Source organism: Stenella coeruleoalba (genome assembly GCF_951394435.1).
Source record: "Stenella coeruleoalba genome assembly, chromosome: 10".
NCBI classification, from domain to species: Eukaryota; Metazoa; Chordata; class Mammalia; order Artiodactyla; family Delphinidae; genus Stenella; species Stenella coeruleoalba.
Window position 1 is genome coordinate 14,093,341 of NC_137156.1, and position 13,284 is coordinate 14,106,624.

Consider the following 13,284-nt stretch of genomic DNA (forward strand, 5'->3'; position numbering starts at 1 on the left):
TTTTTTCCCGTCTGTAGGCAGTAGTCTTTCTCAAGCAAAAATCTGATCTCGTCATTACCTTGCCTTAACATTTCAATGTCTCCCCACTGTCTGTGGAATAAAGCGCAATTTTATTTTTATTTTTGTATTATTTTTTTATAAGATGAAGCCATTATTTTGATTTGTTTTGTTTTGTGTTTTGGCCCTGCCATGCTGCTTGCAGGATCTTAGTTCCCCAACCAGAGATTAAACCCGGGCCCCCTGCAGTGGGAGCACGGAGTTCTAACCACTGGACTGCCAGGGAATTCCCTAAGATGCAATTTTAAAACAGGGCCTAGAAGACTCTACATGGTCTGGCCTCTGCTTACCTCTCTAGCCTGCCTCTCCATTCTTCCTCCCAAACACTCCCACTCCCACTCTTTGGAAACAATCTTCCAGCCGCAATCAATGAGCTTCTTTAAATTCTCTGAATTACCAGGCTTTTCTTACCTTCCGGTTTTCCCTGCATGCTTACCCCTCCCCCAACTCTTTCTCCTCCTATGGCTTCCTGTATACTACCCTCTGTGAGTGCCATCCTCTATCAGAGCATCTACTTTCAAAAGCCTGTTTACTTGCCTATCCCCTCTTCAGCTTGCCGAGGTTAGGGATGTTATCTTTCTTGCTATCTCTTCTATCCCTAGCCCTGAGCAGTGTCTCGAACTAGTAAGCATTCAATAAATATTGGCTGAATGACTAAGAAGGCCAGAGCCTTTGTGCTAACCTTCCCCACCCCGACTCTTCCTCTGTCACCTAAGGGGGTCCTTTCATTTGCAATAACTTGTTTAATGAGTTTGTCTTCCAGCACTGGCCTCCTGCCCAATAGAGAACACTGACAATTCTAGTAAGCACCAATTTTTTTTTCCAGCCCTTAGATTAAAAAGTTATCTGATAAGTTTAGGAAAGATAGTGGATTAACATGGAGTTAAAACGTATTTTAACGTATTTGCATTTCCCAGCGCTCTGTTATAAACTGGTTGCTTCTCAATTCCCAGTACCTTAAATTATAACATGACTATGAATAATGTTACACTCTAACCTACTCTATAAACGTATATTGATAAGTAAATGAATGAACAAACGGAGCGCCATTTAACAACTCACCTTCCACATTCCCAGTAGGGATATGTCATCACTCCCAGTTCCTGCCTGTTAGTGATACAGTGATGTTTTCACATATCGCTTCCCATCGCTCTCATCTTTTATATTATTCAGTATGCTCTCCCTTTTGCTAGCTCGTTTGCCGTTAGAACTCTCTTTGAATACATCCACCTGCTCCTCCCCAGAACTTTGGCTTCAAAACTGCATCTCTCCTAACCGGGAACGGAGGCATGCTCAGTACTCCAAGCCAGGTGAAATTAACTGCCCTTGCCCTGACGTGGGGCCCTGACAGGTGGCAGGTATCGACAATGCTAGCAAAAGAAACTTGTCCTGTCTTCTACAGATGAACATATCCTTCCCGGGGCCAATCGAAAGTCCTTGCCACCTAAGGGTAACTAGTGGGGACGTCTACATTTTTAAAACAATAAAATGGAAGGAGCAATTTTGGGAAAATAAGAATGACTGGCAGCAGATTCTCAGAGCACAATCTACATGAATATCAACTGTCGAGTGATGCTGTGATTAAAACAAATGAGGACGGAGGCAGGGGATGAATGGAAGTGGTGTCTGCCTTGAACCTCGGTGGGCAGATCAAAGATTTTAAAAGGGTTTTTCTGAAATTGCCCAGCCCCAGAATTTCCAGGATCCCGTTCGCGGCCAGCTTCCTAAAGGGAGCGCGTTTCTGGGGGTGTGTGCGTGCGCGCGCTGGGGGAGGGAAGGCTCGGGAGAGGGGCCACCGCTCTCCGGAATAAACAGCAGGGGGAGAAGGGGAGCGCGCGAAGGGCGGCGGGAGGGGATGAGGAGGCAGCCGCGGGGGCGAGGGCCGGGGGAGGGGCCTCAGACGCGCGCAGGGGCTGGTAGCCGGGAGACCCGAATGCCTCCGATACCTGAAGCCGCTGCCGGGAGAAGCTGACAGCTGACGCCAGCGGGCGCACGCGCTCGCCGGAGCCCTGCCCCTCGCGGTCTCCCTGCCCCGGGCTCCGACCTCGCGCGCATGGTAAGGAGGGGCGCGGGTTGCTGCCCTCGCACCGGCGCTGCAGGCCCGCGGTGCCAGCTGCCGGCTCGGCCTCCCCAGGCTGTCACCTCCTGCTCCCTCCCTCGCCCCCTCCCCGGTCCCCTCAGAGCCCGGCCGAGCCCCAGGCGGGCGGCCCTCAGGGACTCCGGCCCTCGCGGACCCCCCGCCTCCTCTCTGCCCTCACCCCTCACTTTTCCCCCTTCCCCCGGGCAGCTCCGAAACCCCGCACCCCCGGCCCCTGACGAGAGGGCGAAGGAGGAGGCAGGAGGTCGTCCAGCGTGTCCAGGTGTGTGGCGCAAACACCGGCGCACCGTTTTCCCCCTCGAGTCTGCAATAATTTCCAAGCTGAGAAATCACAACTCCTCTCCTTCCAAAACATACCTCTTTCCCCTTTTGTTACTATACTAACTTTGGGAGGATATTAACCCGTGGTCAAGGTAGGTGTCTTATCTTTTGTATCTGTACCAAACAGTGATGGAGGTTCTTTGGTTTTGGTTTTTGGGTTTTGTTTTCCTGAAAATTAAATACTGTGATGAGTTTACAAGGTTTTCTGGGTGACTGCGGTGCGAGAACTTGATCACAGCTTAAAGCAATAGCTCCTACGCGGGCGCTGAGATCATGATTAAGAAATTGGGATGTGTGTGCGTGTGCGCGCAGGCTTCTGTGTATTTAAAAAGCACTCCAGGTGATTGCGATGCACTCTCCCCTCATAATTACTTGAAAATATCTGTAAGGTCCTTGTGAGGAGAGGGGGCACCCAACTGTTGGCAAACATCCCCTGAAAATAGTAGTGTGAATAGGGAATTAAAACGGAGTGAAAGCTGCTTCTCTTCAAGTTGGTGAATTTGGTGCAGTGTCATTGGTTTTAAGATGGCAATTTTGGGACGGGAGGGTTAACGTTCTTTTGAAACTCAGATATAGGATGGAAAGAAATACCCCACTTCTAACCGCCCTTGTTAAAGAGTTAGTTTTTAAACATAAGCTTTTAAGATGTAAGAATTCCTTCACAAGTACTCTGGCAATTAGAAAGGACGGGGGCCTATTCTCCTGGGAATCAGAAAAGCTTCCTTCACTGAGCTTGCATTGGCTGACTTTCTGTCAATGACCACTGGCATTTTTACATGTTGGTTATTTTAAGGCTAAAGACACTAATGGACTATATCTCTAGGAACCCAAAGAGGAATTATCATATAAATTGATTTAGTTCCTGTTTACATTCCTATTTGAACCAAGCTCTTCTACCCTGAATTGGTTAAGAGTGTAAATTATATTGTATTTGAGTTTGCACTAGTACTGTTTCTCCATCTTGAACTTTGTCATAGATGTACATCTGCTGCTTTTCATGTATATCTATACCTGAACCATTCTAAGTAACTAACAAACTCTGAGTGTAACTACCAGGGAAAATAAAGATTTTTGTTTATCTGTCTTTTGGAAATTTGAGGTGAAGGACTAATTTTTTTTAAATACCATGAAGTAGGTATGATAGTAAATCATACAACATTTTATGAAATGAGATGCTTGTTACGAAATAGGGATAATATTTGATACTTGCTTTCAAGGATATTAAGGACAAGTAGGTGACTGTCTGTAAAGCATTTTGAACCTTTAGAGTCACTGTCTAGGTATTGAGCCAATGGGATTGTTTTCCTGGCAACCTTTTTCACCTTTCTAAAATTAACTTTCCTCTAGGAAAAATAGTGCAGATACACACGATTCAGCCAACCAAGTCCAGAAACTACTGTGTTTGAATTTTAAAAGTGACCTTAATTCATTCTAATACATCTAGTGTTTGCAGCTTATGACACAAAGTATGCAGAAATATTCACTATTTGCTGACATCTTCAAAGCATTGGCTTAATGAGGGGAGTTATGAACAGAGTACAACGTTGTGTTATACATTTTGTTGGCTTAGGGAAAACTATTATTTTCCTAAGGTTTCTGTGTATATATGTGTACACTGGGTCTGGGACTTACATAATTATGTACATATATGTAACACATGTTTTTAATAGAAATGAAAACCTGCAATATTTTTCTCTGTGACAGGACACTGTAAGCATTAGGTTTTGATTACTTTTTCATGGAAATTTTAATATGACAGAACTGAAAACTTCAAGGAAATAATTCCACCAAGAGCTGTTTGGAACTGAAGGCCTTTTTTAATGAAAGATGTTTGAAGCCCTTAGTCTGTGTGCTTAGCATCCACCGAGCAGTTCTTTGTGAGCGAGTTAAGGGCGGTAGATCCAATTCTGGCAGCCTCAGTGGATGATTAGACCCTGCCACTCTTCTCCAGACCTTTAATTTGGTCTGTAACTTGATGCTTCACTGACCCCACACTCCCCCTGCCGCGCTTGCCTCACAGAGCAATGGCTGGCACTCTGGATTGAATTTTTTCCACTCCCATCAATTAGGACGTTTGCATTGGTTGCAGAATTCAGTTACGTTTTTAGCTCAGTATTCTAAGAAATACCTTTAGCCACAAAGAGAGTAGTAGGCTTAGGGCAGCCTAGATCACAAATTGCCTTATTTAATGGTGCTGTGTTAATTTCCCAATGATTCAACCTGTATAGAAATAATCGAGTCATACAGTATTAAAGTTGGAAGGCACTTTAGAAGTCATCTAGATTCTAATAATTTCTTTCTACAGATGAATGTTGATGCAATCGTAGCCATAATCCAAACTTTGAGAAGAGACATTACATTTCATATTCTTTTCATAGATATTAAATTTTATATTCTTTCCAGTTCTTGTAGTAATGAGGACTTCGCTCATTTGAAATGAATTTCTATACGAGTTCAGTGATGTAGGAATGGCAGTAAAGTAAGTTGCACATCTCTGATTTCCAATGAAATTCAAAGTGTGATCTTAAGGGCAGTGTAAGTCATTTACAAAGGTGGTGAACGACTATAAACTAGCATCCTGTGTTTTTCATTATCTTGCATGGGCACTACTTCAACCGACTGACAGGAGAAAAGGAGTACCCTAAGAAAGATGAGGGCAAAGAGAGAAGAGCAAGGTGGTGGGATGTGTGAAGAGCATGACTTAATGAATCAGCAAATCATTCAGAAATGGTTGGCCTTCAGACCCCTCCCCAGAGATTTTAATCTGAAATAATGGAGACAATCACTGGGGTTTCTAGCCCTCAAAATCCTACTTAAATGAGACTTGGTTTTTGGAAGTTCCATCTCTTGATGTTTCTGCCTTTCAAGACCTTCTATCTTAAAGATCTGTCTTCCCAAGTTCCTAGGGTTGAGGATTTACAAAAGAATTTATCCTGATATATAGGCACTGAAAGGATTGGATCCAATCTTAAGAGACCACATAGAATCTAGGGGAGTACTCTTGCTAGTGTGGTAACTCACCACCATTTATTTATTTAGGTACTTTACATACATTAAAAAGTATCTTCATAGTCCTAACAGATAGACATTATGGTCCCCTTTATATAGATCTGTGATTCAGAGAAGTTAAGCATCTTGACCGCACACACATACCCCTTTCAACACCCCACACTGCTTCCCTAGAGTCAAGCTGTTGACTGAATCTGTAGATGATAGTATGCTAATTTTGGGATATCTGGCAAATTTCCTAATTCTGCAAAGACCTTATAAAGTCTTCACATGTTTCTATATTTCAGTGTAGCTGTGTTCAATGTGTGGAGCTCAACATTCTTGCATAGATTTAAAGACTAAAGACAATTACTACATTTAAAATACGTGTTCCAAAGTAGAATTAATCCTCAACAATCAAGATGCCTTTTTTAAAAAAAAAATTTTATTTTTGGCTGTATTGGGTCTTCGTTGCTGTGCGTGGGCTTTCTCTAGTTGCAGCGAGCTGGGGCTACTCTTCGTTGCGGTGCACGGGCTTCTCATTGCCGTGGCTTCTCTTGTTGCGGAGCACGGGCTCTAGGTGCCCAGGCTCAGTAGTTGTGGCTCACGGGCTCTAGAGCGCAGGCTCAGTAGTTGTGGCGCACGGGCTTAGTTGCTCCACGAAATGTGGGATCTTCCCGGACCAGGGATAGAACCCGTGTGCCCTGCATTGGCAGGCGGATTCTTAACTACTGAGCCACCAGGGAAGCCCAAGACGCCTTTAAAAATATATTTTCTTTATAATTTCATGACATTTTGGTGATTCACATCTATAATATGACTAATTGCTGCACCTTCCATTACTCCCTACAAGTGATTCTGTATTACATGGTACCACTTCCTTCAAGGCTTTTTAGAAATTCTGTTTTCTAGTGTCGTCCTGCCCAGAGCAGTTATAAATTAAAATGTGTATTAATTAAATTTACTTTCTTTTTTTTTTTTTTTTTTTTGCGGTACGCGGCCTCTCACTGTTGTGGCCTCTCCTGTTGCAGAGCACAGGCTCCAGACGTGCAGGCTCAGCGGCCATGGCTCACGGGCCCAGCCGCTCCGCAGCATGTGGTATCTTCCCGGACCGGGGCACGAACCTGTGTCCCCTGCATCGGCAGGCGGACTGTCAACCACTGCACCACCAAGGAAGCCCAAATTTACTTTCTTTTATGTCTCCTATATATTACAGTTAGGATGTTATATTTGTTTGGTTTTGAAAATATGTATGTAATTAGACTATATTTTCTATGAATTTCATTTCAAGACAGCAAAGGAGTAACTTACAGAATATTTGTTATAAAAATGAGCTTTAGTTTGAGAGGGTTGAGAGTCATTGTCCTATAAGGAATATTTCTACTGAATCTGACACAAATAGAACTATTTAGCAGTAAAAGTTTTACCATTAGTTTCATAAATTTATGTTTTAATCAACTTCTTTTGGCTTTTGTTATTCTATCTGATCAACATTAAACCTTACGTAAAGAAGTGAAGAGTTGTCTCCTTAAAGTTTAACCTTGAAGCTTCTACCCCAGGAGAGAGTCTTTGCACCTGTGGAAGGCGTCCTTCCTTCGCAGTTTCTTCCATATCCTCAAAGGCAGATGTTATTCTCTGCATTAGTTGGTTCATAGAAAATCTTTTTTGTAAACAGTTTAAAAGGTTCTGCTGCTAGGTCTAGTACAAACAGCAACTGTCTTGGCCATAATGTTCATATAGCCCAGCTTCTGGGTCTCCAAACTGGGACTGTTTCTGCCAGCAACTCAGGCAGCGTTTGCCCTGGTCCTCAGCTCTGCCGCCTCTTGGAAAGTGCAGAAGTGCCTCAGGAAATTTCGCTTTAAATCTTCTAGCAAGTTCTTGTAACTTCATACCTCTTTCCTATAGTATTTAATTAGTCCAGACTTTTTTCCTTTTTAAAATAATACTCTCCTTTAGCATACTTTAGTGCCTTATCACTATTGAAATGTTTTTTTGGAAACCATGTGAGCAGAAAGAGGTAAGAGTGTTTGGAGTATCATATGTAAATTTATATATAAATATATTTAAGTTTATAAGTAGGCTTATAAAAAACGTTAAGGGGCTTCCCTGGTTGAGAGTTCGCCTGCCGATGCAGGGGACGCGGGTTCGTGCCCCGGTCCGGGAAGATCCCACATGCCGCGGAGCAGCTGGGCCCGTGAGCCATGGCCGCTGAGCCTGCGCGTCCGGAGCCTGTGCTCCGCAACGGGAGAGGCCACAACGGTGAGAGGCCCGCGCATCGAAAAAAAAAAAAAAAAAAACACTAAAAAACGCTAAGGAGCATGTCAGACTGTTGACTAATTTTACATCTTGGTTTTGGAAAATACCGAAGACTATAAGGATGACTGTCAGAACCACCTCTAATCCTACCATCCAGAGATAAGCACATCTAACATTTTGGCATCATTTTTCCAGTTTTATTGATAAAAGTATCCATGTGAACATATATGTGTATGAATGTTGTTACAGACTTTAGATTTTTTTCTATGCATTCTTTTTATTAAAAAATTTAACAGTAGGTCATAAGAATTGCCCCTGCTATTCAACAGTTTTCTCTAGCTGTCTGGACTGTATTTTATTTGCTAACTTTTCTTCTGATAGATTAAAAGGTATAGATCATATTTAAAAAATCCAACTATAGCTGCCTTTAAGGTTTTTGTTTGTTTTATATATATATATATGTTTTATATATATATATATGTTTATATATATATATATATATATATATATATATATATATATATGACCTTGTCTTCCCTAATCAGTGCCAGGGAGAAATGGTATTAATAAACTTTCTTTTGTAAGATGAGAAATTTAACACATTTACTACCTTTCTTTCTCCAGCTCTGCCATTTCCTAGTTTTTTTGTTGATATCAGCTAGGGTTATTAAATCAAATTTATTACCGTTAATAAATGCTGAAATCATTTATTTTCTATTTAAGGACTTTGGACATTTTCTTTAAGGTTTGTGCCCACATTGACCAAGTTTATTTCGACTTAACTCTGTTTAAGCTGTTCTACTGCTTATGCCAGCTTAATAGAATTACAGTTCCTCCATCCTTAAGTTCATAGCAAGACAAATTTAAGTATATATTCAAGTAATTTTTTAGGAGGTCATAAATAGCTCAGAAGTTTTTAAGAAATTGTTTTCAGGAATCCTTGTATAGATGGGAATACTTTTCTGTTTTTCTTGCTTTATATGAAATTCTTGGGTCACAGTCTACCTCAGTGCTCTCTAGATGTTGCTCTATTGAATTCTAGAGGTTAGGATTGCAGAAGTCTGAGGTCTGCCTGATAGCTGTTCTTTTGTAGATAATCTGTTTTTCTGTCTTGACGCTTAAAGCATCATTTAAAAAAAAATTGAAGTATAGTTAATTTTCAATGTTGTGTTAGTTTCAAGTGTACAGCAAAGTGATTCAGTTATATATATTCGTTTTCAGATTCTTTTCCATTATAAAAGCATTGTTTTTTTTTCTCTGATACTATGAAAATTTTTACCATATCATATCATGGTGATAATCTGTTATATTAATTTTTCTTGGTACTCTTTGAGTAGTTTTTGATTTGAAGACTTAAAATTTCTTTTCATCTCGGAATTCAATTTTTTCCTGATTATTTCTTTTTGTAATTACATATACATTTATGTATTCATCTCCCGTATCTCATTTTTTATTTACTACATTTAATCTTTTGCCTTTTCTCTGAATATGGGCAGAATTTCTCAAGCTTAATCTAATCAATCTACTTTGATTAGATTTTCAATCATTTCCAATCTGTTACTCACCACCTCCATTGCAACTTTTTATTGGGTCATGATATTTTTGGTATCCAAGTTGTCTTACCTAATCTCAGATTCTTTCCACTTTATGACTACCTGCTTTGGTTTCATAGCTATGATGTCCATTTTCTTCTTACTGAGTCCACTGAAGAGAAAATCTATGAAAGTTTCTACTGTTTCCACTTTCTACTGTTTCCACTTTCTTTCAGTAGACACCATTTTTGGTAATTACTTAGAAGAGTCTTCTTTTGCAATAGTCTTTTCATATACCTGGTCCTTTTTCCCTGATTGCTCTACCTTGGAGAAATAATGCCTAATTAGTCCAGAATCAGGGGTAAGATAGGTCCTGTACCTATGGTGTGAATCCCTGGCTGACTCCACAGTCAGAGAAAGGAGAAGGAGAAAGTTGGAATGTACTGTGATTTACTTTACCACCTCAGAGAGAAGGGAGACGGCAAGAGGCAGATGGCATTATAGAAGGGAGCTTGGGCTCTTTACAAAATTTTCTTGATTTTACAATGCCCGAACTTGATTAAAATAGAAACCTTTGTCTGTTTTCACTTTTATACATTATCTTATTTTATCCTCAAAACAGTTGTCTTAGGGCTTCCCTGGTGGCGCAGTGGTTGAGAGTCCGCCTGCCGATACAGGGGACGCGGGTTCGTGCCCCGGTCTGGGAAGATCCCACATGCCGCGGAGCGGCTGGGCCCGTGAGCCATGGCCGCTGAGCCTGCACGTCCGGAGCCTGTGCTCCGCAACGGGAGAGGCCACAACGGTGAGAGGCCTGCGTACCACAAAAAAAAAAAAAACAAAAACAAAAAAAACAGTTGTCTTAGAGTCAGAGGACTATGGCCTTTGGATTCGGAAGATTGTGGTTTAAACACATTCCTTAAAATTATACTAATAATGGAACTTTGGCAAATTAGTTTTCTTAGCCTCATTTCCCTCATCTGGAAAAGGTGATAGTCACGTCCTAGAGTGGTACAGGTAACACAAGGTAATTATAGAGGAGTTGTCAGGTGGTGGTAGAAGGCATGGATGAGATGAACCTAGAGTGTGCAGCAAAAAGAACCCTCAACAGTGAAACTCTGAGAACATAGGAAACAAGTCGACAAGAGGAGCCTGAGAAGGAGTAGCCGGAGCAGAGAGTGAAATCAGAGAATCAAAGGGAATTTAGAAATTTAAGATGAAAAGAACTCTCATTAGCATCATGAGGACAAAGAAGTTACCATTGGGTTTGGCAATTGGGTCAGTGTGACCTCAGCCAGGGGCAGTTTCAGTGGCGAGATGCAGATAGAAGGAAGGCTGCAGTGGAATGATGAATGAGCATCAGGAAGACAGGAAAGTGTAGACAGCGAATAGAAAAATGTTTCTCCCTTAGGAGAAAGGGACAAGATAGGGAAAGAGAGAGAGGTCAGTAGCCACGTAAATACTCAGGATTGGGGAATTGGATTTGAGGGAATAGAAAAATCTCCCCCCCACCCCAAATTTTAGGGACTGAATGTTTGCCAAGTTTAAATGTTTTTCAAGTAAGGACATTAAAAATACCACCGTCTAATCTTATTTCAGAAAAGAAAATATTAACATTGAAAAGCTGAATAAATTTAGCATTATGAGAAAGTCAGTATCTCAGATAGTGAAGTTTTTCTTTTCCTGTCCAAGATTTCCTTTCCCCTCTGGGTTCAGGGTTCTTTCTCTCCTTCTCCTTTACGGATCTGGCCTCACCAATTGTCTTTTTTCTCAAATATTTTTGATCTCTTCTTGATTGACTCTTTTTCATTAACATATAAGCATACTCCACTCTCCTCTCTTAAAAAAACATAGGTCCTCATTAACTCTTACTGAAATGAAACAGTGGCAGAGGGAATGGGTGGAGTGGCTGGGTAGGAGGGATGCTTTATATGTAGCAGTAATAAAACTTGGTGACTGATTGGATCTTGCAGATGAGAGAAAGAGAGGGATCTAAGATAACTCCCAGGTGACTCTGCTACGTGGTGTCATAGAGGAGCAGGACCGAGAGAATAGAAGATCGTGGGTTCAGTCCAGCGCGCAGGAGGCTATATAGGTTGGGAGCTCTGATTGCGTGTTTGACTCTTGCTACTCTGTGCTTCTGCCTAGGTCCCCACCTCACCCCATCACCCCGCCTCAGCCATTGTCATTTCATCCTTCATGGTTAAACCTCAGTTTATACAATTATTTAACTCTTGAGAGTTCAAACCCTGCTTGTAGGAGTTTGTGAGCCAACAGAATACATATATTCCTTTTGGAAGAAAAATAGAAATGGACTACTTGATAGAAATATGAGTACACATGGAACAGGATGTTAAAACGGAACTTTTTAGTTTTCAGTTTTAGCTGTGGCTTAAGACAGTAGAGGCCACATTCCAAAGTAAGACCACAATGCAGACTTGGAAGCACAGGAGAACCAGTTTAAACTGTTCGTGGTTAGCTTATTGGCCACTCCCAGGTGATAAAACAGGTTGGAGAGGCCAAAAAAAGAATGATTAGAAGATGATTTTCAGAGAGTTGGTGGTGAATTCGAGTCCCAGATCCTGGCCACCAACAAAGGGGTGTGAGGTACCTGCCCCTCAACTCATGTCTAGAGAAAGGGGTTTTATGCAGATCATTTGGAGTGTTTAATGTGTATCCCTGAAGATGGGGAGGTGTAGAGATTCAGGCCTGAGAAATCTACAGGACAAGAGACTGGCTGGCTAGCTCCTCTGATGATGGAGTGAAAGAGATGTAGCTGCACTGTTCCACAGTTTGGTAGAGCACAGAGTGCATGGGTTGTTCCCGAAAGAACAAGGATAGATCACCACGATGGAGAGTGAGCTAGCTGGGGATCACCTCAGGTCATGTCTGAGAGGACCACCTGGACCCCAGCAGGGTAAACTGAGGAGGGAGCCCTAAGTAACCATCAGCAAAAAAGGATCCGGAGGTTAGAGATACCCAGTGTTGGGGCTGGAGTTGAGGTTTCCCACCTCTCTACTTTCAGTTATCTTCATCACCATCCCGCCCCGGCTCAAAAGAAAAAGTAAGCTTTTAAAGTATCCATCAGTAAATGAATGGATGAAGAAGTTGTGATATGTATATATGTGTGTGTGTATGTGTGTGTGTGTGTGTGTATATATATATATATACACACACACATACATATATATATGTATGTATACACACACACTATATATGCATGTACACACACACACACAATGGAATATTAGCCATAAAAAAGAATGAAATAATGCCATTTTCAGCAACATGGATGGATTTAGGGATTATCATTCTAAATGAAGTAAGTCAGACAGAGAAAGACAAATATATGATATCACTGATATGTGGAAACTAAAAAATAGTACAAATGAGCTTATTTACAAAAGAGAAACAGACTCACAGACATAGAAAATAAACTTATGGTTACCAGAGGAGAAGTGGCGGGGGAAGGGATACATTAGCAGTATGGGATTAACAGATACATACTACTGTATGTAAAATAGATAAGCAACAAAGATTTATCGTATAGCACAGGGAACTATATTCAATATCATGTAATAGCCTACAATGGAAAAGAATCAAAAAATATATATATATCTGAATCACTTTGCTCTACACCTGAAACTAAAACAATATTGTAAATCAACTATATTTCAATTTTAAAAAAGTAACCTTTAAACACTCACCACGCTCACAGATCACCAGCATTAGATCTAATGATCTAACTAGTCTGTATTAGTCAAGGAAGAATGTTCCTGCTGCCTCTTTTTCCTTCTACCTCATCCCCACTTTTGGATCAGAAAGTGGGGGCAACCTAAATTAGCAATCCGGCTAGAGAGAGAAGAATCTTTGTTCACCTTTCCCAGAACATGTGGGAAAGTGTTCACTAGGCCATACCTAGCTGCAGGAGTGAGCCATTTAACTTTGCATGAAGTTGGAAGAGTTTGAGTGCTATATTAAATTAGACACATTAATTACAGAACTGTGATTGATTTTTTGGACTTAGAGTGACTT

General features: G+C 41.3%; 1 protein-coding gene across 2 annotated transcripts in view; it reads left to right on the plus strand.

The window, feature by feature from the left end:
- The first annotated feature begins 2,084 nt into the window (after window positions 1–2,084).
- The window catches only part of RNF144B (ring finger protein 144B), an 850,456-nt gene continuing 839,256 nt past the window's right edge, over window positions 2,085–13,284 (plus strand). Inside the window, exons 1-2 of one of the 2 annotated variants that reach the window (XM_079933556.1) lie at window positions 2,085–2,113; window positions 2,345–2,417. The gene's annotated coding sequence lies outside the window, so the exon portion shown is untranslated. Of the gene's footprint in view, window positions 2,114–2,344; window positions 2,418–2,503; window positions 2,569–13,284 lie in introns of those variants that run through there. The other variant, XM_079933555.1, reaches the window with a different exon arrangement.